The sequence below is a fragment of the Suricata suricatta genome, chromosome 7, assembly GCF_006229205.1.
Source record: "Suricata suricatta isolate VVHF042 chromosome 7, meerkat_22Aug2017_6uvM2_HiC, whole genome shotgun sequence".
NCBI classification, from domain to species: Eukaryota; Metazoa; Chordata; class Mammalia; order Carnivora; family Herpestidae; genus Suricata; species Suricata suricatta.
This window is the reverse complement of record NC_043706.1, coordinates 25,669,068-25,676,569: the sequence shown is the minus strand read 5'-3', so window position 1 is coordinate 25,676,569 and position 7,502 is coordinate 25,669,068. Positions and strand designations below refer to the sequence as shown.

General features: G+C 38.6%; 1 pseudogene; it reads left to right on the top strand.

Moving 5' to 3' along the window:
- The first annotated feature begins 396 nt into the window (after positions 1–396).
- On the top strand, positions 397–1,251 carry LOC115295194 (annotated as a pseudogene).
- The last annotated feature ends 6,251 nt before the right edge of the window (positions 1,252–7,502 follow it).

The window sequence follows — 7,502 nt, the reverse complement described above, 5'->3', positions numbered from 1 at the left end:
GCCAATAAGAACTTTGGTGGGGGGTGCTCATATTCATAACTCATAATGTATATTTATTCATTCACTTAAAATATTTATTGAGTTCTTACTAAGAGCTCAGTTTTCTGTTAGGTTCTGTGATGAATAATAGCAAGTTCTCAGACTTGGGGACTTGCATAACACAAGTTATGTGCCAGGTACTGGTCTAAGTGCTAGACATATATTAACTCAGCATATAAGCTTGTTTTTGTTGCCAGGAGAAACACATACATATAGTGTGGTAAGGACAATGACAAAAATTGGCACAGGTTATCAGCCTTTAGGAAGGCTAATAAACGAAACAGACACCAACATCTGAATCCACCAAAAAAAAAAAAAGACTGAAAACCAACTTGATCTAGAGAAAAAAAAGGGTCAATGAAGGTGGAGGACAAGCAAGTACATAAAAAATTGCACCAGGATATTGTGCTGTTTTGGGCACTGAATGAACAGATGGAAGGCCTTGTACCATGGTTATAGGAACACACTGTTTTTGGCCCATCCTGGAACCTCTTAGACAAACAGCCTGTCAAGGGATAAAACACCAGTCTTCCTTGCACCTCCCTGCCCTGCCACTTTTCTGGCCAGGCCAGGGTTTCTGGCACCCATGAATGCCTTCATTTACTGCATAGACCATTATAAAAGGGCTTAGCTTAAGGTCATTCTCTCCCAGGTGAATCTCAGCTTGAGCCTGTGGCTGTACAATGCCAACACCAATAGGTGGGTGTGCAGGTGAGCCTCTGGATGGGCACGTTGTGCAGTGCTTACTGAGACCTTGCACTTGCACAGCCATTCCTCCTGGGGCAGCACAAGCCGCAAGACACCCTGCCATCCTGGGTGATCTACTTGTGGTGGTTGGTCGCAAGCTTGGTCCAGCTGTGGAAGGGTGAGGAAGAGTAGAAGAGGAAGGTTCTATCAGGCAGTGTGGATGCCAGGCAGCACCATCAAAGTCAGAAGGTGATGAGCAGGAGAAACTCTGGCAGCATGATGTGTTGGAGTACGAAGATGATGCAAGTCCTTGGGAAAAGAAAAAGAGCAAGTAAGCATGGAAAGAAATGCCACCAATCTGCTCAGAAAGTCCAACCTCCAGTTTTTGGGACCAAAATATGGGCATTTTCACTGTAAAAATTGTAAAACCAGATGGGAGAATGCTTACATGTGGTGTATTTCTGGAACAAGGTTTGTTTCAAATAATTCTGCTGCAAATGCCAAATGAATTTTTACATTTATTGAGTAGAAACAATTCATGTCAAAGCCTCATTGTAACTTACTGCACTATTTTTCTTTTTTCCAACTTACCTCTGAACTGACATTGGAAAATGGTTTGGTTTTTGTACTCTTTGTAGGTTGTATTTATAGGTTGTATATTATTTTGTAGGTGGAAGGTTTGTACAATTGTACAATGTGAATAGAATAAAATAAATGCATCTAAAAATAGGAAACAGGAGGCTCATACCTCAAACTCTCTTGGGGCCTAGGGCTATTGGCTGAACTAGCCACACAGGTTATATGAGCTGTCACCATATTGCATTCTGGTTCATGCAGGTCAGGAGGCTTCAGTACCAGGGCTCACCTCAGGGAGGGGTGCAGAGGTTCTCAGTTCAAAACTGGATCACACTGCTAGATTCCTTCCGTATCCCTGCTCTAGAGCTACTCTTTAGGGCACGCTACTGGTTTGACAACATTCTCTTCCTTTTGTCCTCACTGCTGGGAGGTCTGAAATTTCAGTGTGACATTTATGAATCGCCTAGAAGCATTTGCAGTCACTAGAAGAGATTGCTGACACAGCAAAGGAAAGATTGCACAAAATAAGGAACTTGGGAACTTTCATTTAGTGATTCTACCGCTATAGCAGTGGTTCTCAAAGTGTGTTCCTGCACAGGAAACATTAGTATCACATGGGACTGCAATCTGAGTTTTAGCAAATCCTCCGTGTGGTTCTGATTCTAAAGCTCCAGAGTCATTTCAATTTCTTTTTTTGTATTGTTGCCTTTTTTTTTTTGCTTTAAAAAGTACATTTTATATCCTTTCAATGATATTTGGATATTCATACTTAGATATTTCCTAAAATACTCTTTACTTAATATTATAAAGAAGGCAGTGAACTTTGGCATTAGACAGGGATCTGTGAACCCCAAATCCAGCTTGTGTCTTGTTTTTATGTCACCATTGAAATAAAGAAAGTTTTACATTTTTAAAATGTTGTTAAAAATTAACAAACAATAAAAGAGGTGACATTATAATACTGTCCTCAAAGCCTAAAATATTTACTATCTGAGCCTCAATATTTACTCAAATTTTTATAGAAAAAAAACTTGCTGACCACTTTTTTAGATAATATCCCAAGAATCTTATATACCTTGAATTAAACGTTGCTTCTGCAAATGTTTTGACATCCAAAGTCAGGGTAGAATAAACTTGTTAAGCAATGCTTTAATTTACAAAACCGTGTTTTCCTATTAGTGAAATTTAAACTCTGCACTGCTTTTTATGACTGCCTATCCTCTGGTTGGAAAGGAACATGTACCCTGTATTTCACTCTCACTTGACAAACATTTATTGAGAGGACACAAAGGTTAATAAATTTAGTTATGTCTCAAGTCCTTAAGAATGCATTAAAGAAGTCTCACATATGAATGGATACCCTATCAGTGTGTAGTCAAAGCCTGTAAAATAGGCTTTGGGAGCACAAATAAAAAGACACATACCTAGTATTTCATTACAGGGTTATACCCTCACTAATTTATCCTGTGCCTTGATGATAGACATTTTTCTTTATTTTCTCTCTTTTCTTTTTTTCTCTCAAAACAGCATTGCCATGCATAACCTTGTACACAGCTCATTTCATTGATGTAAGACAAATTTCCAGAAGTGAAATTGCTAGGTTTAAGGCTCTATGCTGAAAGAACAACCACACCAAGGGACAATGGCCAGACCATTTTCTGTATAAAAATAGAGTTCTCACACATAGCCTCTAGCAGCCAGCCCAGAAAACCAACTCATTACCTGTTGTAATCAGCCCAGAAAGTAAAAAAAAATTATCTATATCAACCAGTTCAGGAAGTCAAATTATACCCTCTTTAATAATTGGCCTACAAAGGAGAATTCAAAAACTGAGTGATACAATCAAACAGAACAATATCCGTATCATAGGAATTCCTGAAGAAGAAGAATGAGAAAAAGGTCCTGAAGGGGTGGTTGGTCTAATTATAGCCAAGAACTCCCCCATCCTGGGGAAGGAAATAGACATTGAAATCCAAGAGGCACAGAGAAATTCTCTCAGACACAACTTGAATTGACTGTCAGCATGACATATCACAGTGAAACTGGCAAAAGATAAGGATAAAGAGAATTTTTTTAATGTTTTATTTATTTTTGATACAGAGAGAGACAGAGCATGAGAGGGGGAGGGGCAGAGAGAGAAGGAGACACAGAACTTGAAGCAGGCTCCAGGCTCTGAGCTAGCTGTCAGCACAGAGCCTGACACGGGGCTCGAATTCAGGGATGTGAGATATGACCTGAGCTGAAGTCGGAGGCTTAACCGACTGAGCCACCCAGGCGCCCCTAAGAGAGAATTTTGAAAGCAGCTAGGGATAAAAGGACCCTAACATACAAAAGGAAACCTATCAGAGTAGTTACAGACCTATCTACTAACACTTGGCAGGCCAGAAAGGAGTGGCAGGAAATCTTCAATGTGATGAACAGAAAAAATATGCAACCAGGAATCCTTTATCCAGCAAGCATGTCATTCAAAATAGGAGAGATAAAGGTGTTCCCAAATAAACAAAAATTGAGAGAATTCATGACCACCAAACCAGTCCTACAAGAAATTGTAAGAGGGACTCTATGAGGGAAATGTTGCAGGGAACAAAGGTAGCAGAGACACCACTACATGCATGAACCTACAGAGAACACAATGACTCTAAACCCATATTTTTCAACAATAACACTGAATGTAAGTGGACTGAATGCTCCAATCAAAAGACACAGGGTAGCAGAATGGATAAAAAACCAAAATCCATCTATTTGCTGTCTACAAGAGGCTCATCTTAGACCTGAAGACACCTTTAGATTGAAAGTAAAAGGATGGAGAAATATCTATTATGTGAGTGGGAGTCAAAAGAAAGCCAGAGTAACCATACTTCTATCAGACAAAGTGGACTTTAAAGTAAAGGCAGTAACAAAAGATGAAGAAGGACATTATATATTAATTGCAGGGTCTCTCCATCAGGAAGAGCTAGCCATTATAAACAGCTACACACTGAATTTAGAAGTACCCAAAACCAGAAAACAATTGATCACAAACGGAAACTATCTTATTGATAAGACTGTGCTTATTGCAGGAGATTTTAATACTCCACTGACAGCAATGGATAGATCAACTGGACAGAAAATCACTAAAAAACAATGGACCTGACCGACACATTGGAACAGAGGGAATTGATAGATATATTTAGAACTCTGCATCCTGAAGCTATGGAATTCTCTTTCTTGTCAAATGCACATGGCGCATTCTCCAAGATAGATCACATACTGGGGCATAAAGCAGCCCTCCATAAATACAAATGAATTGAGATCATATCATGCACACTTTCAGATCACAATGCTATGAAACTTGAAATCAATCACGGTAAAAAGTCTGGAAAATCTCCAAAAATGTGGAGGTTAAAAACCACCCTACTAAAGAATGATTGGGCCAATCAGGCAATTAGATAAGAAATTTAAAAATACATGGAAAGAAATAAAAATGACAATACAACAATCCTAACTCTCTGGGGCTCAGCAGAGAGAGTCCTTAGAGGAAAGTTGATTGCAATTGAGCCTATTTCAACAAATCTAGAAAAAGTGCAAATTCAAAATCTAAATGAGCAATAAAGGAACTAGAAGGGAGGCAGCAAGAGCAACCAAAACCCAGCAGAAGAAGAGAAGTAGTAAATATCAGGGCAGAAATAAACAATATAGAATCCCAAAAAACAGTTGAGCAGATCAATGAAACCAAGAGTTGGTTTTTTGAAAAAATAAGCAAAATTGATAAACCTCTAGCTAGGCTCCTCAGAAAGAAAAGCAAGAATACCCAAACAGACAAAATCATGAGGGTAAATGGATCTATTACAACCAATTGCTCAGAAATACAAGCAATTATCAGGAATACAATAAAACTTATATGCCAACAAAGTGAACAATATAAAAGAAATGGACAAATTCCTAACCACACATGCACTACCTAAATTGAAATGGGAAGAGATAGAAAATATGAACAGACCAATAACTAGTGAAAAAAATCAAATCAGTTATCAAAAATCTCCCAATGAATGAGCCGTGGGCCACAAGGCTTCCCAGGGAAATTCTACCAGACATGTAAAGCAGAGTTAATACCCATTTTTCTCAAGCTATTCCGAAAAAATAGAAATAGAAGGAAAAATTCCAGCACCACTTTGATTCCCAAACCAGACAGAGACCCAACAAAAAAAGAGAACAACAGGCCAATACCTTTAATGAATACAGATGCAAAAATACCCAACAAGATACTAGCACATTGAATTTAACAGCACATAAAAACAATTATCCATCATGATCAAGTGGATTTATTCCTGGGATATGGGGCTGGTTCAACATTTGCAAATCCATCAATGTGATACATCACATTAACAAAAAAAAGATAAAAGCCATATGATCCTATCAATAGATGCAGAAAAAGCATTTGACAAAAAAGAGCATCTTTTCTTAACAAAAACTCTTGAGAAAGTTGAGATAGAACGTACTTAAACATTATAAAAGCAGTTTATGAAGAGCCCACAGCTAATATCATCCTCAATGGGAAAAAAAAATGAGAGCTTTCCCCCTGAAATCAGGAACACGACAAGGATGTCCACTCTCACCACTGTTGTTTAATATAGTGCTGGAAGTCCTAGCATCAGCAATCAGACAACAAAAGGAATAAAAGTCATCAGAATCGGCAAGAAGAAGTCAAACTTTCACTTTTCGCAGATGACATGATACTCTACATGGAAAACCCGACTGACTCCACTAGAAGCCTACTAGAACTGATCCATGAATTCAGCAAAGTTGCAAGGTACAAAATCAACATACAGAAATCGGTTGCATTTTTATACACCAATAATGAAGCAACAGAAAGAGAAATCAAATTCACAATTTTTGTCCCATTCACAATTACACAAAAACCATAAAATACCTAGGAATAAACCTAACCAAAGATGTAAAAGACCTATATGATGAAAACCATAGACAGCTTATGAAAGAAATTGAAGAAGACACAAAGAAATGGAAAAACATTCCATGTTCATGGATCGGAAGAATAGACGTAGATAAAATGTCTTTATTACCTAAAGCAATCTACACATGCAATGCAATTCCCATCAAAATTGCCCCAGCTTCTTCTCAAAGCTAGAACAAACTATCCTCAAATTTGTATGAAAACCACAAAAGACCCCAAATAGCCAAAGTAATACTGAAGAAGAAAACCAAAATGGGAGGCATCACAATCCCAGACTTTAGCCTCTACCACAAAGCTGTCATCATCATGACAGTATGGCATTGGCACACAGACACATAGACCAATGGAATAGAATAGAGAACCTGGAGCGGGACCCACAAATGTATGGCCAAATAATCTTTGACAAAGCAGGAAAGAGTATCCAATGGAAAAAAGACAGCCCCTTTAACAGGTGGTGCTGGGAGAACTGGACATCAACATGTAGAAGAATGAAACTAAGCCACTTTCTTACACCATTCACAAAAATAAACTCAAATTGGATGAAAGATCTGAATGTGAGAAAGGAAACCATCAAAACCTGAGAGGATAAAGCAGGAAATAGCCTCCTTGACCTCAACTGCAGCAATTTCCTACTTGACACATCCCCAAAGGCAAGGGAATCATGAGCAAAAATTAATTATTGGGACCTCATAAAGAGAAAAAGCTTCTGCACTGCAAAGGAAACAAACAAAATAAATTAATAGGTAACCAACAGAATGGGGAAAGATAGTGGCAAATGGCATATCGAATATAGGGCTAGTAACTAAAATCTACAAGGAACTCACCAAACGCCACACCTGAAAAACCCATAATCCATTGAAGAAATGAGCAGAAGACATGAATAGACACTTCTCTAAAGAGGACATCCAGGTGGCCAACAGACACATGAAATGATGCCCAGTATCACTTATCATCAGGGAAATACAAATCAAAACCACACTGAGATACCACCTCATGCTGGTCAGAGTGGCTAAAATGAACAAATCAGGAGACTATAGATGCTGGCAAGGATATGGAGAAACGGGCACCCTTCTGCACTGTTGGTGGGAATGTAAACTGGTGCAGCGGCTCTGGAAAACAGTGTGGAGGTTCCTCAAAAAATTATTAGTCGAACTCCCCTATGACCCAGCAATAGCACTGCTGGGGATTTACCCAATGGATACAGAAATTTTGATGCATAGGGGCACACATACCCCAATGTTCATAGCAG